Source organism: Dasypus novemcinctus, chromosome 28 (genome assembly GCF_030445035.2).
Source record: "Dasypus novemcinctus isolate mDasNov1 chromosome 28, mDasNov1.1.hap2, whole genome shotgun sequence".
Classification (NCBI taxonomy): Eukaryota; Metazoa; Chordata; class Mammalia; order Cingulata; family Dasypodidae; genus Dasypus; species Dasypus novemcinctus.
This window is the reverse complement of record NC_080700.1, coordinates 9,185,796-9,210,886: the sequence shown is the minus strand read 5'-3', so window position 1 is coordinate 9,210,886 and position 25,091 is coordinate 9,185,796. Positions and strand designations below refer to the sequence as shown.

General features: G+C 43.0%; 1 pseudogene; it reads right to left on the bottom strand.

The window, feature by feature from the left end:
- Positions 1–11,278: 11,278 nt before the first annotated feature.
- LOC131276386 (ran-specific GTPase-activating protein pseudogene) lies at positions 11,279–11,911 on the bottom strand (annotated as a pseudogene).
- Positions 11,912–25,091: the final 13,180 nt, after the last annotated feature.

The window sequence follows — 25,091 nt, the reverse complement described above, 5'->3', positions numbered from 1 at the left end:
GCTACAATTCACACAGAGAGTCAGATAGCCATATGAGCTAAAGGCTCCTTCCTCCCTTTCTCTTAGCCTTCAAAACCCCAAAATGTGTTCACTGAGTGCGATGAGTGTGCCACAACGATGGGGGAGGTTGTTGGTGTGGGAGGAGTGGGGTAAGGGGTGGGGGGTATACAGGAACCTCTTATATTTTTTAATGTAACATTTTTTGTGATGTATATATCTTCAAAAAATACAATTTACAAAAATGATGTGGTAGGGGGTTGGGAGTGGGTTATATGGGAACCTCTTATGATTTTTAGTTTTTTTATGTTTTTTAATGTAACATTTCTTGTGATCTATTACCTTAATTTAAAAAAAAAAAACCTACCCACACCACAGCCCCAGGAAGCATTCTCAGATGCCCCCAACAGGCAATAATCCCTCCTCTGCACACACAAAATGCTTTTCCACACCAATTATATTTTGTCTATCCATGGTTGCCCCAAAGGAGCATGAGTTCCTGAAAAGCTGGGGGGTTGTGGTCTCTTCATTATCTTTGCATCCCCATTGCTTGGCCCCTAAGGAGGAATCAGTGGTGCTGACTTCTTGATGAAGATGAGTTAGTGTAGGGAGCAGAAGACCTGAAGCCAGTGGGGTGACACTAATTTCAGAGTCCTCACACAGAGATTTCAGTTGAAACTGAAGGTGCACACTGGGGCAACCACCAGACATAGGCTGTCCTGTAAGCATCTCTCAAATAGTGAGAATTTAGCAAAAAAAAAGCTTTCAGCAGGGAACAGCCCCACCTAATTAACAAAATGCTATCTAATGAGTGCACTCAAGTACACCCCTCATTTGAAAACTAGGAACTCCCCTTTCATGTTTACTTAGCATGTCTAAAGTACTTTAGCATGTATTCTGAAGAGGCCCTGGAAGAGGCACAAGGAGACACCACATTTGATGGGAGTGATTTTTCCACCAACACTTCCCACAGAGAAGCTGGGTAGACTGTTGCTCCATCTGAAAGTGCATTACCTGATAAAGCCTCCAGTTTGCTTTCATTTCTAGGGCTCTCTTTTCATCAACTTTTGTTCTACAATAGGTTCTGATACTACAATAAAATTCCAACCACAAGCACTTGTCAACAGCTAACAGGTTAATGGCACAAAGAAGGGAAAAATGAAAAATCATACACTGCCTAATCTCTAAATCAGGGATTTTTTTATATTTTTTCTTCCACAGACCCCTTTGCCAGTCAGGTGAAAACCATGGACCCAATACTCAGACTACACTATGCTGTGTATTATTTAATAAATATATCACACCTGAACTGTTACATTCCCAAAGAATGTTTTTTTTAATTTCAATTCAAACTCATGGACCTCTTGTTAAGAACCCCTGCCCTAGTTGCTCCCTTCTTCCAGCTAAGGAAAGCCTCTCCAAAAAGGCATACCTGTGAAGTCAGGATTCACCAACTGAGGGACATCCATTGAGTTGACCAAAGTCACAAAGGCAAAGAAGAGAGAAAGTGACCTGTAGGTGGTAAAAGTTGATGAGAAAGTGTTAAAGAGGAACAAAGTCAGCCAAGACCACCCTGTACTCTCTCTCCACCCCCAGAATTACTCATCTAATTCCAACATGGGAAAGTTCTGGCATCTGCTTATCACCTGCACCCCGTGGCCCAAGGCACAACCAACCAACAAGAAAAGGAGGACATGGGCTATTCTTTCTGTGCTTTCCTAGCAGTAAGGCTGGTAAGTGGCCCCAGCAACACCTCCCAACTGGGGGCACCTGTATATTCTCTATCCCTCCAAGCTGAGATGGGTTATAGGTGCAAGGAGTTTTCTAAGAAGCCTGAAAGAAGTACCTGCTCTCCATTGGGTACTTCCTGAAACTCTGCCTTAGGTATTCCACCTGCAGCTCATCATACCAGCTTCTTAAAACTGGCTCCACATGTGAATTGGAGGCTTTCTCTTGGACTTTGGGACCCGTGATCAACTAATCTTTCTCAGTATCTCACACTGCTTGTTGAGATGCCTAGTTGTCTGCAATCCATTTTCCATAACTGGTAATATAATTCTTATATCTTTTGCATGTATGGGGAGGTATTTGTCATTCAGGTTTTACTTATTGCCTCTGTGATGTTGATGTGGGCTATGGGTGGCAGGCTCTTTGTCTCTTCAGAGATAACCTAAACTATCTGGGACTTGTGGGTGTGGGATGATAAAAGGTTGCAGTCCTGCTCACCAAGGGCAGTTTAACAGTGAAACAGTTTAACAATGCAAGGTCTATAAACAAAGTATTCAGGGGAAATGCAAACAAAATATGTTGAAAGCTTATCTAGAATGTCTGGAGTCCATGCTAAAAGCTTACCTAAGATGTGGAAGACAGATATGCTAATTCAAGCCTATTGAGAACTGAAACAAAGGGACCATTTGGCCTTTCCTCTCTGTATAAAAGACATTTGAAAATCTTGTTTCTGGCTCGGGATTCGAACAGAAAACTCCCCTGTCTGGCCGGCCATAAACAAACCATTTTTCCTTCTCAAAATCATTCCTAAGTCCTGGCCTCTCTATATGCAAATAATTGAACTTCTCTCAAATTCTACAACATTTTTTGTGATTCTGGTGGGACAGCAAATGAAGGCCAGAGATGGTAGCATTTTGCTGCCCCTTCCAAATCCCTGAGGAAGCCAGGAGGACTCGGGTGAACCCCAAATCTGGGCACCCCTGGATTAAATTTAATCCAGAAAAGATGTGGGCTCCATCAGAATCTTCCCAACAAAAATCGGGGACAATGGAAGGTCTGAAGAGAAAGATTCTGGGAACGAAAAAGAACTATGAACATGGAAGAAGGTAAGACTCCCCGGGTGAGCACAGTCTGGAAGGCCCTAGCTTTAATTGCTAGGAAGGGGAGGCTGATCACTTCCCGAGAGAACCCTAGTAGCCCCAGAAAGTTGGGGGGAAGCCATTCTCTCTAGGCTTGGGAAAAGGAGAAAAACCAGGGAAAAGCCCTGGTGTTTTAGGTTTGTCTAACTGCATGTTAGAATCTGGTACTGGTCTTATATCCACTAAAGGAGTGGAATCTTGATTTTAATAGGAAAGGTTGTTTATAGGTTCGAGTCCTAATGTCCTGGAAAAAAAACGGGAGAAAGCCCTGGTGTTTTGGGTTTGTCTAACTGCATGTTAGAATCTGGTACTAGTCTTATATCCACTAAAGGAGTGGAGTCTTGATTTTAATAAAAAGGGCTATTTATAGGTTCAAGTCCTAAAGTCCTGGAAATTGGTCTAGATTAAAACAAAACAAAACAAAAAAAAACTTGGTTACAGGAAAATGGATCAGCTTTTCTGGTGGAGCTTGGTCTGGGTGTAAAGTTTAAACAGTGGAAAAAGTCTAGCTGAAATCTTTTATTATGGTGCTAAATTGTGAATGAATTCACTTTATACCAAATGTTAAGTGTTCTGAGGTTTGTGATGGCTGTGGGGGCAGCCATGGTGAAAAAATATATATAAATTTGTGGGTCAGATTAGTGACCTTTTGCTTCTGTCTGTGTCAGCTCAATGCTAGGGTTGGAGTTGTGTCCTTATGTAAAGTAGAATTACAGCTGAGCTGGAGCCCTCCCTTGCCATTGGCAAGGGGGTGAAATGATTATGGGGCAAAACTGAGGGAGTCTGGATGTTTGCGGAGTCTAGATGTTTGTACATGCTTTGCTGTCTTGTCTCTGGTCTGGCCCTTTGCCGGGGCTTGGAGGCCATCTGTGTCCATGCCACGCACCCAAGTTTTTTGGGATGTCCCAGTCAGGGTGGCTGGGTCCCTGGGAGAGTTGCCAAATTTGAGTAGGTTCTGTCTGCCCATTTTGGCTGAAAGCTGGAAAGGGGGGAGCGGCTAGCCCCTTTCCAGTGAGTCCACACCTTCTATTCATAAGCCACATTCCTGTTTGATTGTTGTGCATGGGGGACTTCCTGGAAGGGGGGAAGTGAAGGGGGTGAAAAGCAGAATCAGAATAAATGCAGTAAAGTTTCCTCCATAAGGTGTCAAAGCCAAAATACTTTTGCATTCTGCTCGGTTCTTATAAGGTATTGTAGTAACTTTAAGTAAGAGAATGTGTTCTATGAAGGTAAAATTTGTCTTAAAGGTATAAATAATTATAAAAGTTTTACAAAGAATTGTTTAAATTAAGGTATTTAAATGGCTAATTGCAGAAAGTCATTATTAAACAAAAACTGAATTGATAATAATAATAAAAGGTGATTTTATAACATTTATTCAGCGGCCAGCCTCCCCTGCCAACTTGCTTCCAAAGAAACTTTCTGGTATTACATGCTACTAAGTATTTAAAGTGAAGAAAACTTCATTATTTTAACAAGCTTGTTTAGTATTAATGGCAATTATATGTTGTAAGAAGTTTGCCTGGTAACTTAGTATGTGGGATATATGGAATGTGTTTTTATTGTTAAGGAAACAGAAGATGATTTTGTCCTAAGATAAAATGATTGATTATTGGAAAGAGTAGAGTGTGGGACAGAACCTGAATGAATACTGAAAGTGTAGAAGGTTTGTGGAAGGAAAATTTTTGTGATTAAAATTGAGTAAGATCAATATACAAAGAAAATCTTTTATCAAAAAAGCTTCTTGTGCTTTAACCTCATCATTTCCTGTGTTTGAAGAAGAGTCTTACCTCTTTTAAAAGAACATTATGTTCTAGAAATCAAATCCTGAAAAGTAGCTTCTTATTTCAAACTAACTGCAAGAGATTTATTCTTTTACTTTAAAGGAAAAATTAATAGTTAAGTTCATTTAATATGTTATAAGTCGAATGAAAGGTATTTAAAGGTGTTATAAAATTAACAGGTTTTAAAGTTAATAAAAACTGTAACTAAGAGTTAAAATCATTTATAAATGCATTTATATTATAAAACAGTGGAAAGATAATAACTGAAATTATAGCTGGGTGAATTTAGCCTGAAACTATTATTTAAGTGTAAATTCTAAACTAACCTTTCCTTTGTTTATGGTTACTTCAAGCCTAACCTCGCCCTTTGCCTTTGCCTATGGTTATTTCATAATTGAGAAGAGCTGGGACATCACTGTCTCCTCTCCTGGTATTAGTAACCCTTTCTCTCATGAATTCAAGTGTAAACTAAATAAATTGCTGCCTGATGGAATAAGGTTAAATGATCACTGGAGTCTAATTATCTCCAAAATCAAAAAGAGGGTTGGAAGGGGAAAAGTCTCCTGCTTTGACTGTCAGTGTTCCTAAGAGTGGCAATTCATGAGAGAAACCAGTCTGTCTCCCTGAGGCTTCAAATAGCCTCAGTAAATATATATAAAATTAATCTTGTTGCTTATCCAAAATTCTGCTAAATTCAAAGTAAAATATAAAGTTCTGAAACAAAAGTTAGTGCTAAAGCATTGAGAACATTTTGGTTACAATCCATTAGTTAAGAAAGAAAATTCTTGTGTAAAACTGCATAGTCATAGTATAAAACTGCACAGTCACAGTGCAAATTAAGAAGAGTTTCAGGAGTCTTTGAAATGTTTTGCAGTCACACTTATTTTGTAAGAATTAGAAGTTTAAAATAACTAAAGTTATGTTTTTGTGTCAAACTATTCATGTCTGCCTATTTGCTCAAATTGTTGAGGTTAAATATGCAGTTATAAGTAATATATATTTCAGGACCCCAAATTAAGCTAAACAGTATATAAAATAATGCAAATTATAAGTAATATCAATCAGCTTTGTTTCTGTGTCTAACTCTTTGCATCTGCCCATTTGCTCAGTGTATGTCTTCATACATCAGGATAATATCAAATTAACAAATGAAAATTCTTAAAAGAGCTCGATTCAAATTGTTAATTAAATATGCAGTTATAGGTGTAAATAAATATTCTTAAAGCCCAAATTAAACTAAGCAGGATGAAAAGGTCATAGAAATCTGATTATAGAAACAATTGGGAAAGGGCCTCCTCTTTGCAAGAGCTTTAAAGGCAAGACTAGGTGTGGCAGATTAAGCCTATCTACTAGGCTAGGGAATTAAGAATCAGTTTGCTTGGTAATTTCCCAGTTTAAACCTTTTGTCAGCCATAAAATGTAAAAAACAAACTAACAAAGGTTAGTTTTCACATAAAAGAAAAAAATGTTGATTGGTGTAACCTGGCAGCCTGGCAGCCTGCTGTCTCAGTCTCCCACTCCCGGGTTAGACAGCAGTGGAGGAGACCAGTTTAGGCCAGTCCTGTGGGCAGTGGAAGGACGCCCAAGAAGGAGCTAAGTCAGTGCCATTTCAGCACTAAATTCTATTCTTTATTTAACAAAGGGGAACAGGTAAAAACTAAAATGGTTGGAATGTGAGAGAGGAAGCAGTTAAATCACACACTTTTGTGCAGGAAAGTTAAAGCTTAGATAAACTGTAACTTCTGAAGTATCCAATCCATGGAAAAACAGAGGAAGAGCTTGCATGCTGGCCTTAGGGGTATAAATTGTGTCATTTTCTTTGTTCCGGGCACCAGCCATATCTGGCTCTGCGCCCCTTCTTGCAAGATTGAGAATAAATTCTTTTCTTCTCCACAATCTGGTGAGCCTTATTTACTTCCAGAAGATTTCTTTCCAACAAAATAAAGGTAATTAGTGGCTCTATTAACAAATTTCAGTAAGTAAAGGAAAGTCCACAAAAACTATGGAGAGATCTTTCCTGGGTTATGATTAAACAAATTAAGTAATTGTGTAATGTGTTTTAAAACCTGGTAGTCAATATGCTTTTAAATTATTCATTTTCATAACTTAAACAAAGAAAAGAAGTTTTTAACTTCCTGTAAGGGAAAAAGAGAACATTCCTTGCATAAACTATAATGGTTTCAATTTTATTTAACTTGAGTGTAATCTCCCATAGTTAATTTATAAACTAAATTAACATTATGGATGAAATCTTTAGAGTAATGAAAATTGTGAGTTCACATTGGTGAAATTAGGCTAAAGGAAAAAGATTGTAGATATGCTCTCAAATAAATAGAGTAAATTTCTTTGGTAATTGTAATTTAATAAGTTTACTTAAACATGAGGTGTCTAGTCAATGTGGTTATAGTCAATTATAAGGAGTTTGTAAAACATCTGCCAAACTGAAAATGTTTAAATAGTTCTAGTTCTAGAAGTCATTGTTAACTAAAAAAACTTAAGATTGGTATTGGTAGCAGAAATAAGTTAATGATAATAAAACCTGTCTGAAGGCCACTGCAAAGTACACATTTAAGTAAATGGTAATAAAAAGTTATCTTGATTCTATTAGAAATATTCTGTTTTCATTTTAACAATGAAAATTTTTTTTCCCTCTTACTAAAGTACCTACTGTTATCTTCATGGTAAAATTGTGTAAGTAAATAGTCATTTAATATATGATACGTTGCATTAAATTGTTTAAAAAATATATATAAAAACAAGGAATGAATTTTAACCTTATCAAACTCTTTTGTGCTTTCAAACCAGGCCCTGTATACATTGCATTTTGCCTCTCCATGTGAGTTATTGGATAGGCTGGTTACTGATCCCTCAGTTAAAAATATTTGCTATATCAGCCTCTGGTTCTGCTCCTGAAGTCAATGGAAACTACATTGCAGTTTCAAGCTCCTGCAGCAGCCAATGATGACTCGGTACAGCCAAGTGTACAATGGACGTCACCTCCAGGCTGGCACTGTTCCATGGTCCCAGAGAGCTCTATGCACCAGGCTAGTAGAATACTGGAAAATCTCTCTAAGATGAAGGATGCTGCGACTTGCTCACTGCGTTGAAGAACATGCTAAGTGGAGCCATGATACCAGGATACTGTAAGTGAAACTTAAACACAATTGGCATTATGGCCTGCTCTCATGGAGAGATGACATGTAAAGTATTACAAACCTGAAACTCAAAACTAATAATTACAACTCTGAAATGCATTAAGTAATACATTAGTTAATATTAAGTGCTGTACTTTTATCCTGTACTAAATATATGCCTAATAATTATAACATCTTTTCTATTTTGGATCAAGTGCAGAAGTATATTAGACATGTTAAATTCCTGGTAAAATAATTTTCTAAACAGTTAAAAACATGTCTATAGAATAAGGTGGCAGTCTCAGCCAGTCTCAGTCAACTTCTGTATTCTACTGTACTCTGCTGTGTAGCAAAGGTGAGGCTTGCTTGCTGATGGTGAGTCACCTATTGAACAAGTCAAAACTGCTAGAAATTGTACAATTAAAACTAAGGTGTAAAAAAAAAAATCAAACCTTTATTCTGTAGTTCTGATCACTCTCACAGGTGAAAACGAAGAGAATTTCCAACTTAGTGTTCTAATCCTGAGTGAAGCCAGTTGCCCAAGGAGTGCCAGTTCACCAGGAGCATCTGACAGAGTGAATGAGTGCCAATCATTGAACAGCTTGGAATGTGTCTTCAGACAAAGCTAAGTGTCTGTTGCAATTTCTCTCTGAAGATGAATAACTTAAAAAAGAATATATATGCTGTTCCCACCAGCTTTTAGGAGTGCCATCTTTATAGGCACCTAACCTTGTCTACCTCTGCAATCCAATGTCCTCTTTTAAAAATGGGTATTAAGTTTGTTTCTTTCAGAGTGAACATCTTATTAACCATATGAAAACTTCATCCAACTTTGTACAGAATGCCAGATCCATCTTCCTCTAGTTAAAATAAATTAAGAGTTTTACACCTTATTAGGCAATTACTACAGCCCACGGCCAGCAGGAAGCAGTTACAGAAAAGAGATCATCTCCCTTCAGCACCCCTTTTAAATTAAAGGTGTAAACTCTTCAAGGGTAAAATAAAATAATAGATGGATCTGGAACCTGACTGGAAATCCATGTGAGCACCAGTGGCCACAGGATGACTGCAGGAGGCCCCTGCCCCAGGATTCTGCTGTCCAGAATGAAAACTTCTAAACTTTTAAAAACAGTCCTGGATGCTACCCTAAATATTGATAAATAATCAATCAAAACAACAAACAGCCATCCACCTCATAGCTCCAACAATAATTATGCCAAAGCTTAGCAAGTTATACTTTGGCAAAGGGGGGAAATGATGTGGGCTATGGGTGGCAGGCTCTTTGTCTCTTCAGAGATAACCTAAACTATCCGGGACTTGTGGGTGTGGGATGATAAAAGGTTGCAGTCCTGCTCACCAAGGGCAGTTTAACAGTGAAACAGTTTAACAATGCAAGGTCTATAAACAAAGTATTCAGGGGAAATGCAAACAAAATATGTTGAAAGCTTATCTAGAATGTCTGGAGTCCATGCTAAAAGCTTACCTAAGATGTGGAAGACAGATATGCTAATTCAAGCCTATTGAGAACTGAAACAAAGGGACCATTTGGCCTTTCCTCTCTGTATAAAAGACATTTGAAAATCTTGTTCCTGGCTCAGGATTCGAACAGAAAACTCCCGAGTCTGGCCGGCCATAAATAAACCATTTTTCCTTCTCAAAATCATTCCTAAGTCCTGGCCTCTCTATATGCAAATAATTGAACTTCTCTCAAATTCTACAACAATGTAACTGAAGGTAAAATCTCCAGTCCCTGTTAAAGGCATTTGAAATACCATTATAGGGTAGAGTGATTTCCTTAATCTCCTTGATCAAAAAGATCACACAGGGCTTACAACAATATCATAAGTGAGAGGGTCCTAGAAACCATGCTGAACCAGAACCTCTATGGCAGGAGTTCTTAACCTTTTTACTTTCGCAGACCCCTTTGCCATTCAGGTGAAAACAACATTTCCCTCACTAAGTCTATATTATTGAAGCAGGCTAGTAAAATAGGGAATCAACAAAGGGATTTGTAATATTGCAGATTCCATGTGGACATCAGTAACACCCAAGATGGCTGCTGGAAGACCCTCCCCAAGATTCCACCTTTCAGAACAAAGACTTATTCTGGAAGCCATGAGAAACCCTGGATATTCCCAAAGGACTTTATCATTGGACCCTCAGGAGAGATGATAGGTGGGGTAACCAGTCAAAAGGGCAAACACCTGGAATCCCTCCCATGCCATTGGCAAAAGGATGAAATAATTAACAGTTCAAAAATCCAGGTGCAGGTCTGAACAGGTGCTCTCTCACATGCTTTCTTGCCTCTGGATTCATTCCTCTCCTCTGCACTCTGCTCTTGCTATATTTCCTCTGCCTTGTGGCCATGCAAGTTAATCTGGGAATTTATAATCTATAATGGGAAAATGTAGCCTGCAGTCAGCCCATTTTACACTTTTCAACCCCCTTCCTCTCTACCTGGGCCCTCTGGTATGTTATTTTCTTCTCCTTCTAGTCCCTCCCTACCTGGATAAATTACTGGCCTAACTGACCCAATGTGCTCTTGAAATTCATTTCTGCAGCATAGTCAAAGAACCTAGATAAAATTCAGTAACATATTTGGTGAGACAGTTGAGGAATTTATTGGTGAATGAAACTATGGCCCAGAGCTTGTTTAATGCCTTTCTTTGGTTCTCCATTTTAAACAAGTTCACCTATGAGCGCCCACAGGATGTAATCCCAGGAGGGTAGGGGATAGGGCTTGGGAATTCTCTGTATCTATGCCATGAGCCCAGGCTTGTGAGATCTGACCCCAGCCAGGAAGGATATCATAAGGTAATGTCTGAAATCACCGCCCAGCCAAGACAGTGATTCCCTGGCAGAGCACCAGGTCCTGCAAGGCTTCTTTTTCAGGCTTGTTTAGCAGCTGGTATCTTTGCCCTTGGGCCTGCCTGCTCTTACCTTCTCCATGCCTCTCCCCTCAGAGGCAGCGTGGCAATGGCAGAAAACCCTGGGGGCTTACCCCAAATACTGGGTCCTTCCATTTGCAGGCCTGCCAAGCAGGCAGATCAAAATGGATCCTGTGGCAGATACATTTTCCAGGGATGTCAGAGACCAGTATATTCTTGCAGAGTTAACCTTTATCCATGTTTTTACATTCCTACTTCTAGCTACTGTAATTTATTTTTACACTTTGTGTTAGAATGCTTTGGAATTTTTTCCCCCATTTTCAAATTGTTTGATTTATAGTCATAAAATATAATGAATACAGTGTTTCTACTATGGAGAAGAGAATTAGCACAGTACATTTTCATGACTGGGGAATGGATTTTCTGAAGTCATCTTCAACAGGGCAAAAACTTAGAAAGAAAATAAGATCCTGAATGTTGGGATGATATTAGCTCTTAATATAAATTCCCTTGTAAAAAAGAAACAGAAAATAAGGGGTGGTGGGAAAAGAAAGAGGGAAAAAAAAGGAAAGAGAAAAAGGGGGGAAAAGGAAATAGGGCAAGAAAATTTATTGCTTCTTTTTTATTTTTTCCTTGGTCTCCTCCTTTTCAGACTCCTTGTTGCCAGGGGCCTCCTGGATCTCCTCCTTTACCAAAGGAGCTTCCAGCTTCTCAGATAATGCTTTTTGGCATTATCATTTTTGCCCTGGTCTCTCTTTTCTCACTCCTCAGTCTCTTTCCTGCATTACTCAAATTTCTTTTTGAATTTCTGTGCATTTTTATCACTGAGGAACCAGATGGCCAGCAGCTCAGGCTTGGGGCACTCATTGGCAAAGTCAGCATGAGCATTTCAGACCCAGGCCTGCTCACTATCCATGTTTGGCTTCAGCGGTGTGATGTCGTGGTTGGTGCAGACCTTCAGCATCTTGTCTCTGTGCATGAGAAAGTGGATGGTCCCCTTCTTGTGCTTCAGGAACTTGACATCACCATGTCATGCTCCTTCCACTTAGGGAGGTCACTTTCTGAAGCAAATCAGAACAACTTTGCCCACATTTTAAAAAGTTCTTCTTCATCTTCCTCCAGTGTTTGATTTCTTGTTCAGGAAGATAGACAGTCAGCTCAAATGGGGGGTTGTGGTTGGACTTATCTATATTCTCAGTGGAAGTGTCCTGGTCCTCTTGAGAGTCCTTGGTGGGTGCCATGGGTGCACAGTGGTAGCAGCTTGGCTGGTTCAGACATTAGCTGGCTCTGGGGCCTCTAGGTGGTTGGTTACATCTCCTTCCTCAGAGTCTGGTGCAGGCACCTCCTCCCTGCCTGCAAATCTGGGAAAATACCTTTGCTAGCAGGGAAGCTATTGCCCCATTGCCCCAAAGGCTGTTAGCTAGAGGAATTAATCTCTAATCACCTAATGGCCTTTTGATGGCTGGTTTAAACTGGAAAACTCTAATATTGAAACTTAGCCTTGTATTATGGGTTGCCTCAGTGTTACCTCCTGAGAATCTCCTTGTGCTAAAATATGGCCATTCTCTAAGCTGAACTCTGCATATAAAGGCACGAGTTTCCACCCCAGCATGCAACATGACTCCTGGGGATGAATCTCCCTAGCCCCAAGGGATCACTACCAAACAAAACTTACAATGCAACTGGAGAAAGACCTTGAACAAAAGGTAGAAAAGGTAATGACAAATGAGTTTATATGGCTAAGAGACTTCAAAATGAGTCAGGTGGTCATTTCAGGGGTAAGACTTATGCACATCTCAGCATGACTGCATTGACTGCAAAAGAAAATAATACTGCAAATAAATGGGGCTCCTGAGGTCTCTGGAGACATCCAGACATCAGGGCCAATAGCTCAGGAGTTTGGTGACTTGCCAGTGGGCCATTCTTTGGAATTTATGTTTCCCAGTATGACAGAGTTGGACTCAGTTATGGTTTCCCTACACAGGGCCCTTCTGCCCCTTCTGTTTGGAACTATAATTAGTACTAGAGGTGATAGGTGAACATCCAGTACACTTAAATCGTTGGGCTGTCCATGTGCCAGCTGAGTCCGGAGTCTCAATGAAGTTGCAAAACCTACTTTCCAGTTCATTGGACTCATCCAGGACAACAAATAAGGAGGTGATGATGGAGAATGACCACCCTGAGGAACCAAGATGTCTACAACTGCAAGCAAGATAGTTCCATATGTCTGCCCCAAGGGATCAAATCCCACTCTCAGTTAGAGGTGGAGTGAGCATCACCACCCCAGAATCCTCAAGATTGAGAAATGAACTATAAACTAAAGTAGATTTACTGGTATTCTTCTATAGACTTGTGATTCTAGCTGTGGAAGAACTTATTCATGTGGAGGCGGCAGGGAGAGGGAAAAACATGCGTAATATGGAGGCATTTTTTGGGACTCGTGAATTGTCCTGAATGACATGGCAATGACTGAAATAGGCCATTGTACATCTCAACATAATCTAAAAAAAAATTGTGTGGAAGAGAATGCAAACTAAAATGTAAACTATAATCCATGCTTAGTGACAATGCCCCAAAATGTGTTCATCAATGGGATGAATCTATCACACTAATGAAGAATGTTGTTAAAGTGGGAATATGAGGGAGGTATATGGAGCAGGGCATATGGGGATCCCCTACATTTTTTAATGTAACATTTATGTAATCTAAGTATCTTTTAAAAAATAAAAAAAATAAACAACAGAACAAAACAAAACAAAAAATCATTAAACACTAACATGCCCCAGTTCACAAAGAGGATGCCAGTCTTCCCTGTGTTCCAGAGAGCTCCATCTACCACCTGGACACCTCCGAGTCATGAGAACAACTTGCTGGCCATTCTCTGCCTTTAATCTAAACCCATTTTGTGGTGCATTACTTTTCACCCATTTCTGCCTTCTCCCAGTATCTGGATTTTGAAGGGATTATTTGTTCACGTGTAGTCATGTAGTGAAGCATAGTATATATGGAAATATACAAATAATTGTGTATAATTTGATGAATTTTCAGGAACTGAACACAGCCCTGATAAAGAAGCAGACCCTGCCAGAACCCCAGAAACACCCAATGCTCCCTCCACCCACTGCTGCTGCAGGCTCTGACCACAATCTCCATCACCAACTTCCAGAGAATAATTTTGCCTTTTTTTATCTTCATAAAAATGGAATCATAAAGTGTGTGCCCTTTTGTGTCTTTTGTTTACTCTACATTGTGTTTGCAAAAGAGTAACTGTTACCCAATAATGTAAGTGACAATATATTAGAAAGACTAACTAGTAACAGCTACTAAATGAGAGAGCAGCGTTTGCACCCAGTGTGGTTCTGAACTCTAAACCTCTGTGCTATACTGTCTCTTCTCAGTACAGAAATTCCAAGGGTTGTGGAGATTAAACATAGCAAAAATGTGCAAAGTACTTCATATTTAATCCCAACAACAGCCCTACATGTCTCCAAATACTGCATCAAGAAGAGTGAGTAGCATGTGCTATCTCTGTCACTTGGGGCCAAGACAGCAGCCTGACAGTTAATATCCAGAGTGGCAACTGGGGCTGGGAACCCGGTGTTGCTCTCAGCAAACAGGGGAGTCCTTGGTGCTGTCTAGGGTGCTGATGGATGTCTTGGTCATTTTCTCTCTCTCCTCTTGACCGGGGTCTACACACTTCTGCTTTCCTTTGATCATTAAAATTGGAATTTCAAGCTAATGTTTTCAACATAAACAGAAATTCTGGAAATGCTTCTTTCAGTAAACATTCAGATTGATCCTCCACCTGAGAAAACTAGAAGAGCTGAATAAGAACAACCAAACCTTATCTGTTTGAAGGCACTGACAACTGGCAAGACAGTGAGTACAAGAGTACAAGAGATCCAAGACATAGCGAAGTCCAGACATGTAACTCTGGCATTGAGGCCATTTTTATCTCAAAGTTACCTGCTCTTTCTGGTGGAAGTAACTGAAAAACTGAACATTGCATTGGGGAATTATTTGAAGGAATGATTGAAGATTAATCTGATGCTACCCTCCTCTAGAAAGACTGTTTTCACTTCTCACAGGCACATGATGACATTAGTTTCCTAGAGCAATGTGAATCAAAATTCAAAACCTGCACTTTTATCTTCCAGCTTTATGATTCAAAGTCATCCTGGTCAAAAGGAGGGCTGCTCTTCTGCTTCATGCTTGTTTCTAGAGTGCAGCCCTTTGGCCTTCCACCTCAGGCATGGCATGTGCCTTCAGCATCACTATTTTGGCAGGCTCTAGAGGATGATGGTGACCTCTCCCACTGAGAGGTCTCTTCTCATGATATAGCCTGTGCATAAATTCAAAAATGTTTCCAAGAGTACCTAGTCCCCAGATGGCCAAATAAGTAACATAGGCCCTATAGTCTCTGAATGTTCAAAAAGGATGTAAGACAAATGTGTTTAGGGTTGCCTCCAGATGAGATGTGAGGGATATGCTAATTCAAGCTCACCTGAGATGTGAGCGATATGCTAAAGCTCACCTGAGATGTGAGGGATATGCTAAAGCTCACCTGAGATGTGAGGGATATGCTAAAGCTCACCTGAGATGTGAGGGATATGCTAAAGCTCACCTGAGATGTGAGGGATATGCTAAAGCTCACCTGAGATGTGAGCGATATGCTAATCCAAGCTCACCTAAAATATGGGGGTACTATAAAAAACTTATCTGGTACTCAAACTTAACTAACAAGGAAAGTCATTTTCTTTCACAAAGGCACCATTTAACTCCCTACCCTTATATCTTTTCTGTATAAAAGGGAACCCAAAATTCTATTTGGGGCTCGGTTTTTATTAGGACAAGAGTCCACCGAGCCCGGCTGGTCAAAATAAACCAACTTTCTTCTTGGTACTCTCATACCGCGCACACCCGATTTCTCTACAACATTTTTGGCAACTATGGTGGGACGCGCTGAGAAGGTCAGAGGCGGCAACAGTTGTTTGCCCCTACCGGACGTCTCCGGGGAGGCAGGGAGGGCCCGGGGAAAACCCAGCCCTGGGCACCCCTGGACACCCCATTTGAGTCCAGAAAGAGGTTGCGGTCTTCGCTGGAGCCCTTCCGAGGAGCCAGGGACACCAGAAGGTTTGAGAGACCCTGAGGAGGAAGCAAGGAGCTCCACACATCTGATTGGTAAGACCCCCGGGGGCATAGTGCAGGGAAGCCTAATTCTAAAATTAGGAGGGAGTCTGATCAACTCTCAAAGAGGAGGCCCTAGTGCTCCTGAGAATACGGGAGGAAGCCGTTCCCCTCTCCAGGTCCGAGGAAAGGGAAGGGGGGTGGTTGTGTGTGCATGCTTGTGGCGACTGAGTGAGACGCAGAAAATCACTTATGTGGCACAAGTGCGGAGTCCCGATCTGCGGTTCCGTGGTGACCTCATACGATCAAGGGCGGTCTGGGGTGTCCCTGCAAAGGGACCCTCTTCCACATTGGGGGCTTATACCGATCCGCTAAGGTTAAGAGGTGCCTGAAAGCTCCCACGAGGGACGCGGCCCGAGACAGACGAAGCGAAAGGCTTGAGTGACTGTTGTACACCATCAGCACAGGGTGGAAATGGGAAACACACACAGTAAAACCCCATTAGGTTGTATGCTGGAAAACTTCCCCCATGCATTCCAGGGAGATATGTACAGCATAAGGTTTCAGCCAGGAAAGCTTAGGATGCTTTGTGAGTTAGAATGGCTAACTTTCGGCATGGGCTGGCCCCAGGAGGGCACTTTGGATCCCGGGATCATCCGTAAAGTCCACGATGCAGTGACTGGAAATCCAGGGCATCCAGACCAATTCCCCTACATTGATGCTTGGGAAAACGCTGTGAGCCAAAACCCACCTTGGTTAAGGAAGTGCGTGACTAAGGAAGCTAGAATTTGCTTAATGCAGAAACCGAGGAGTGCCATCCCAGGAACCAAACCAAACAATCACCGAGCAAAGGGCACAGAGAAAGTGCATCCCAAGTCCAGTGCTAATCCGCCCATTTTGGAAGGGCCAGATGAAACTGAATTTCCACCGCCTTATGCGATGACTCCCGCCCCGGCAATTCTAAGGAATGAAAATGAGCTAGTCTCCCTAAGCAGTGTTCCGTTGTCATCATCCGCACAGGGAAGTGTGATGTCCACACCATCCCCGCCGCTGCTTTTATCACCACCCCTGCCTCTGCTTTTGTCACCATCAGAGAGGTCACCTATACTATCCCCGCAGTTGCCTTTATTGCCATCTGCACCTGAGAGCCCTACGCCATCCCCACAGCAGCTTTTACCATCTCCGCAGCGGTCTTTGGCACCTTCCGCGGGGAAAAATGCAGACCAGCTGCTTTTACAGCTGGTTGCCCCTGGCAACGCTGCTGCAGGGCTGTGGGTCAGTCAGGGAGGACACGCTGAGAGATTGCAGCTCAAACTACAGGGAGCCCCAGGGGCAGAGGGAGCAATGGAAAAGGCTGCTTTCCAGTTACCACTCTGTGAAACCCCAGCCCCAATCTTTTAAGATGCAGATGTCCAGGTTCAGGGGAGAAACTGGACTTTCATCTCTCAGCCCTTTACAACAATAGATCTCTTTAACTGGAAAAGCCACACCCCACCATTCTCAGAGAAGCCTCAGGCCATGACAGACCTTTTCCAGTCCATCATACAGACCCACAGACCCACCTGGGTTGATTGTAAACAACTTAAAATGACTTTATTGAACTTTGAGGTGAGAGAGCACCCGCCTGAGGGAACTTTGGACAGTGATCAATAGGCCCGCTTGCAGTTCCCAGAGGAGGACCCCCTGTGGGATCTGAATAGTGCTGTCAGGCTCAACCAGCTAGAGACATTCCATAGGGCATTAGTTGAAGGATTCAAGGCGGGGAGCTGCAAGGCAGTGAATATGGCAAAGACCAGTCAAATTCTACAGGCCCTGAATGAGAGTCCTGCTCAATTCTATGAGAGACTGTGAGGCATTCCGTGTATACACGCCCTTTAACCCAGACGCTCCTGAAAGCCAAGCAATGGTAAATGCAGCATTTGTTGCCCAGTCACAGGCTGACATCTGGAGAAAGCCGCAGAAATTAGATGGGTTTGCTGGAATGAATATCTCTCAGCTCATGGAAGTAGCTACTAAGGTCTATGTCAACCGTGATGAAGAAACAAAAAGGGAGGAAATTAGGAAGATGAGGAAAAAGGCAGATTTTCTGGTGGCAGCGATAGTGGAAAAGTCCATTCCTGTGACAAGGAAGGTAACTTGGCAAGCCCCAGCCCCAAGGAGAGGGAAAGGCCCACGTCTAGGGTGAAATCAGTGTGCATACTGCAAAGAGGATGGGCATTGGAAGCAAGAGTGTCCTAGCTGGCCACTTGACCCAGCCTCTGCAGCCAAAGCATTAGCCAGAAAGGCCAGTGGGGCATCACAAACCAAACGCTGGGACCATAAAGGTTCAGGGAAGAAACCTGTAGATCAGATCATTGGGCTGGCGGGAATGGAGGACTCTGATAGAGATTATTAGGACAGACCGGGCTCCTATTCCCTTGGCCCGAGGAGCCTATGGTCGGAGTTCAAATTGGGGGCCGCACCATACATATGATGGTTGACACTGGGGCTCAACATTCTGTAATAACCAAGCCAGTTGGGCCTCTATCAAAAAGACAAGCCACTATTGTAGGGGCAACTGGCAAAAGTGCCCAACGGCCTTTCCTTCAAGCCAGGACCTGCAACATTGGGGGAAAGGAAGTCACTCACGAATTCCTCTATCTTCCGGAGTGCCCAGTCCCCCTCCTGGGACGAGACCTGCTGTCTAAACTACAGGCTCAAATTACCTTTAATGCCACAGGGAAATCCACACTGACCCTGAGGCCACAAGACCCTCCGAAGGTAGTGCTAACCCTTCCTCTGCAGGAGGAATGGAGACTGTTTTGCCTCAGTGAGACTGGCCAATCCATGGCCATGCAGCTCCCCTTTGAAGATGTGCCTGAAGTATTGGCAGAGGGTAACCCAATGGGGATGGCACATGACATTCCTCCAATTATTATTGAAATAAAGCCTACAGCCAGTCCTGTAAGCATAAGGCAGTATCCAGTTCCACGCGAAGCACAAGAAAGGGTCCAGCTATATATTCAGAGATTGCTGAGTGAGGGCATATTGAAGCCGTGCCAGTCTCCGTGGAACACCCCTCTCTTCCCAGTTAAAAAGCCTGATGGAGATTACCGCCCAGTCCTGGACTTACGAGCAGTTAATTCGGCAGTAGTAGCCCTTCATTCTGCAGTTTCTAATCCTTATACTCTTCTCAGCTTAATACCCACATCAGCAATCTACTTTTCATGCCTAGATCTTAAGGATGCCTTCTTCTGCATTAGGGTAGCACCCAGGAGTCAGCCGATTTTTGCCTTTACATGGGAAAATCCAAACTCAGGTGAAAAGCAGCAGTAGACATGAACGTGATTGCCTCAGGGATTTAAAAATGCACCCAGTATTTTTCGACAAACCCTGGCCAGTGATCTCAAATCCTTTAAGGCAGAAAGCCATAACTGTTTTCTTCTCCAATATGTAGATGACCTCATTCTTGGAAATTCCACCTATCGGGACTGTGCTAGTGGAACCCATGCTCTTTTAAAACATCCGCTATCGGGTATCTAAGAAAAAGGCCCAAATCTGCCTACCTCAGGTCAAATATCTAGGTTACAAAATAACACAGGGGCACTGTGAATTGGCACTTGAAAGAAAGAAAGCGATCTATAGTCTGCCTGAGCCCAACACTCGCCAGAAGCTGCGAGAGTTCCTTGGGGCAGCTGGATTCTGCTGCAATTGGATCCCCAATTTTGGGGTCCTCACGAGCCCTTTATATGAAGCCACAAAGGGGGGAGATAGGGATCCCCTGCTCTGGGAAAGCCCACAGAAAGATGCTTTCACTGCTCTCAAACAAGCTCTAATGGAAGCACCAAATCTCGGACTTCCAGACCTCAGTAAGCCGTTCTACCTCTATGTTCACAACCGCCAAAGCATAGCAGTAGGAGTACTCACTCAATACCTCAGTTCCTGGCAAAGACCTGTAGTGTATCTATCCAAACAACTGGACACTGTAGCCCAGGGATGGCCCTCATGTTTACAAGCTGTAGGAGCTGCAGTCATGCTTACAGTAGAAGCTATAAAATTAACTCTTGGGCAGCCTATTATTGTCTGGGTTCCACATGCAGTAGTCACAATCTTAGAAGCCCAAGGAGCACATTGGCTTACTAAGAGCCGCCTGGTTAAATATTAGACCCTATTATGTGAAAATCCATCCATCCAGCTGGAACTTGTACAAACCCTAAATCCAGCCACCCTGCTACCCATAGAGCCAGGGGTTCCAGCCCATAACTGCCTGGAAACATTGTAAGAAGTATATTCCAGCTGGCCAGACCTCCAAGACCAGCCATTGGCAAATCCTGACATGGAGTTTTTTACAGATGGGAGTAGCTTTATGCAGGGCAGCAATCGAAGAGCAGGAGATGCTGTAGTAACATCTGAGACCACAGTAGAGGCGCAGCGCCTCCCAAATAACACATCAGCACAGAAAGCTGAACTCATTGCCCTCACCCGAGCCTTGCAACTTGCAACCGGAGCCAAAGTTGACATCTACACAGACTCCAAATATGCCTTTCTTACCCTGCATGCGCATGGAGCCTTATATAAACAAAAGGAACTCATTAACTCGGGAGGAAAGAGCATTAAATACGGCACACAGATTCTGGAGCTACTAGATGCAGTTTGGGAGCCTGCCAAAGTAGCTGTAATGCACTGTAATGTAACATGTAATGCACAGACAAGCCACAGCCCCATTGCCCAGGGAAATCAGAGGGCAGACGCTGAAGCAAAAAGAGTGGTATGGGAGGGATCCCTATCTGAAAACCTGGCCGCTGCTCTCATTCCTCAACCCCTTGATTATCAGAACATCCAGTATACACTGCCTGTTCTTGCCCCGCAGCCTTTGAGTCATGGAGAGCCACAATATACTCAAGCTGAGAGAGAGTGGATACTCTTTGAGGGTGGGACACAAGGGGAAAATGGATGGTGGACATTGCCTGATCACAGAATAGTTGTGCCAAAAATATTAGCAGCAAATGTAGTTCAAGACTACCATGAGAACACACACTTGGGAAAAACCCATCTTAAGGAAGTGTTAGAAAGATTCTTTTACATCCCAAGACTAGTCACTATCACCCATGCTGTATGCCAACGGTGTGTGACATGTGCAAAGAATAACCCTTGCCAGGGGCCCACAATAGCCCCAGGGGTCCAGAGAATTGGTAGTATGCCCCTCAAAGATCTAGTAGTTGATTTCACTGAAATGCCACAATCTGGAGGCTATAAATATCTCCTAGTCCTTGTTTGCACAATTTCCGGCTGGGTGGAAGCCTTCCCCACTCGAACAGAAAAAGCTGAAGAAGTAGCCAAGGTTCTCCTCAGGGAAATCATCCCTCGCTATGGGCTACCACTCTCAATTGGCTCTGACAATGAACCTGCCTTTGTCTCTGAAATCACTCAAAAGATTGCAAAGGCACTGCGCATCCAATGGAAACTGCACACCGCTTACCATCCGCAGAGCTCAGGAAAGGTAGAGTGAATGAACCATACAATAAAGACTTATATTGCCAAGATTTGCCAAGAAACTGGGCTAACATGGGTGCAGGTACTTCCAAGTGCTCTCCTACAAATTCGAGCCAGACCAAGCCGAAAACTAAGCCTAACCGCTTATGAAATCCTCTTTGGGAGGCCTCCTCCCTTAATCAGAAATGTAGAGGGGGATCTCAGAGAAAGAGGAAACTTATCAATAGCTCAGCAGATGATAAGTTTAGGAAAAACCCTATATAACCTGCATCACTGGGTCCAAGAAAGGGCCCCCATTAGCTTAAGCAGCTCTGTACACCTGTACAAGCCAGGAGATGAAGTTTGGGTCAAGGACTGGAAGTCAGCTCCACTAACCCCTCAATGACGAGGGCCCTATCTTGTCATTTTATCCACCCCTACTGCAGTTAAAGTATCTGAAATCATCCCGTGGATACACCATAGCAGAGTCAAGCGAGCTGCCCCAGAGTCCTGGACCTGTATTCCAGATACCCACAGCCCAACCAAGCTCATCTTGTGAAAAAGGGGAACACCAAACCCTGTTCCAGTCACACCCTGGAAGCTGACTGGTCCACGCAGGGCTGAAGATTGAGGAGGGAACACCGAGCCCTGCTCCAGTCACACCCCGGAAGCTGACTGGTCTACGCATGGCTGAAGATTGAGGATGGAACACTGAGTTCTGCTCCAATCACATCCTGGAAGCTGATTGGTCTATGCACAGCTGAAGATTAGGAATCCGGTTTAATCTGTTGCAATGCCCCTTTGCCGATTTTTCTTACTTCTAGCCCTAACCTGGTCCCAGGTCGACACCACAGAATGTGAGCCATGTATTCAAAAGGTGCGTACAAGGGCCCATGTCAACACCACGTTAATATATCATAGTCATTACACCTGCAAGGGCCAGGTAACCACCTGTCAGTTTCAGGGAACCTCCTATAGTGTCTTTAATGCATCTGGCCAAATAACCTTCTATGACCCTAGACCCCCAACAGTCTCCTGTAAATGGGAAATAAGAGTGCTTGATCAATATGGGGATCTACTTTCCTCCACCCCAGTCACGAGCCAGAACCAACGAGTGTCCCTCCTATTTGATGCATGTCAGGTTATAGACTCTGGGATACCATCGAACACAGATTGTGGAGGGCTCAGCTGGGAGCAAACGTATACTCATAGCAATAAGTACATGTGCGCTCCAGAAATGAGAAGTGCAGCCCAAGGGGGGAGCTTTTGGTGCAAATACATAGGTGCATACTACTGTCCCTACTGGTCTTGTGTCACCTGGGCCACCTGGAACACAGACATAGCTAAACAGACAGCTATCCTCACCAAGGGTATGGCCCCGGCTAACTGTCCATGTGGTCAATGTAACCCTTTAGATCTCACCATCCTTAAACCTGAATCCTGGCTGACTCAGGGAGTCCAAATGGGCTTCCGCATTGATGGTAAAGGAATAGACCCAGGAGCCTACATCTGGGTTGGGTATCGAGAATACCCACTCACAAGTAAGGCCCATTCTGTGTTCCACTCCTTTTATGAAGAAATGGAAAAGCTCTTTTCCATCCCACAAGCAGCAACAAACCTCTTTATAAGCCTGGCTGAAGTGGTGGGGGCAGCCTTAAATGTCTCCTCATGCTATGTATGTGGCAGTACTAATATGGGAGACCAATGGCCATGGGAGACCAGGGAATACAATTACAGCCAACCATATAATGCAACTAACCTCCCGGCTGTCCCCTGAGATAGTATGTGGCCCTTGTAAACTTCTGTCATAAGAAAATATTGTGCTTCAAGGGCCTGCCTAAGCTCCTCTATAGCTGTTGGAAACCTAACATGTACAGGGGGAAAATTCCAAAATTATACCACAAATACAACAGAGCCTTGGGTAACATGGAACGAATCGGACCTCCTTCTCATAAATCGTACTTTCCCCAAATTAGTCACAGTGTGGAACTCCACCGCAAAGGGCCCCTTTACTGCCCCAAATGGTTTGTACTGGATTTGTGGGAAGGTTGCATTCCAAGAACTGCCGCGAAACTGGTGTGGAATTTGTATGCTTGGTACAATAAAACCCTCCTTCTTCCTTACTCCCTTAACAGAAGGGAAAGAACTAAGCCAGCCAGTATATCAAAACATAAGGGAAAAAAGGGCTGTCATTAGCTGGGGAGGTGAAGAATGGCCCTCTGAGCGTATAATCCAATACTATGGGCCAGCAACTTGGGCAGAGGATGGCATGTGGGGTTACCGAACCCCTATCTATATGCTAAACCGAATCATCCGCCTACAAGCTGTGGTAGAAATAATAACTAATGAAACTGCCCATGCACTAAACTTACTAGCCCAACAGCAAACTAAATTCAGAAATGCTATCTACCAAAACTGTCTTGCCCTAGACTATCTCTTAGCAGCTGAAGGGAGAGTTTGTGGAAAATTCAATCTCTCTAACTGCTGCCTTGAATTAGATAACACTGGAAAGATTATTGATGAAATTACAAGCAATATGGTAAAAATTGCTCATGTCCCAGTGCAAACCTGGAATGGTTGGAATTTAATCCCTTTGGAAGCTGGCAGTCAATAGTAGACAATTTCAAGCTTCTATTGGGAATAGTTGCCTTCTTCATAGGAGCATGCACCATCCTTCCATGCCTCCTTCCTTTCATCATAAACAGAATGCGCACCCTAATAAATGGTGTAGTAAAAGGGCAAAGAGCTGCCCATCTCATGGCTCTATATACATACCAGTCAGTCCAGAGGGACTCAGACAATAGTAATGCTGAAGCTTAATAACTTAAGGTTGGCCTCAAAGGGGGGAATATGATATAGCCTGTGCATAAATTCAAAATTGTTTCCAAGAGTACCTAGTCCCCAAGATGGCTAAATAAGTAATATAGGCCCTATAGTCTCTGAATGTTCAAAAAGGATGTAAGACAAATGTATTTAGGGTTGCCTCCAGACGAGATGTGAGGGATATGCTAATTCAAGCTCACCTGAGATGTGAGCGATATGCTAAAGCTCACCTGAGATGTGAGCAATATGCTAATCCAAGCTCACCAGAGATGTGAGGGATATGTTAATTCAAGCTCACCTAAAATATGGGGGTACTATAAAAAACTTATCTGGTACTAAAACACTTAACTAACAAGGAAAGTCATTTTCTTTCACAAAGGCACCATTTAATTCCCTACCCTTATATCTTTTCTGTATAAAAGGGAACCCAAAATTCTATTTGGGGCTCGGTTTTTATTAGGACAAGAGTCCGCCAAGCCTGGCCGGTTGAAATAAACCAACTTCCTTCTCGGTACTCTGGTGTCCTGGCCTTCGATACCACGCACACCTGATTTCTCTACAACACTCAAAGCTCCAAGGGCTGGGCACACAAAGGTGGGCACTATACATTTCTGTTCCTGCCAAGGAGATAGGGGCCTGGGTCAGAAGGATGAGTGAGCTCCCTGCAAGGAAGAGTTTTGTCAGAGAGATGTGAAATCTTGCTGGAGGAAAGAGGTTCCTGGCAGTGGAATAAATGAGCTTCCTGAAGGGTAGAGGTCCTAGTAGAAGGACATGTGAAACATCTGGCTCAGGGCTTTGGCAGAGGGACAAATGAGGCCACTGGATGGAGGGGGTCTGGATAAAGAAACATGGGAGCTCCCTCAAAGGAGAAGGTCCTGTCAGAGAGGTTAAAAAAAAAAACCTGGTGGGAAGTGGTCCTGGCAGAAGGACATATGTACTCCCTGGAGAAATGGGGTCCTGATGGAGGGAAAAGTGCCCCAGAGGGAAGGCATCTTGAAAGAGGGGCCTGTGAGGTACCTG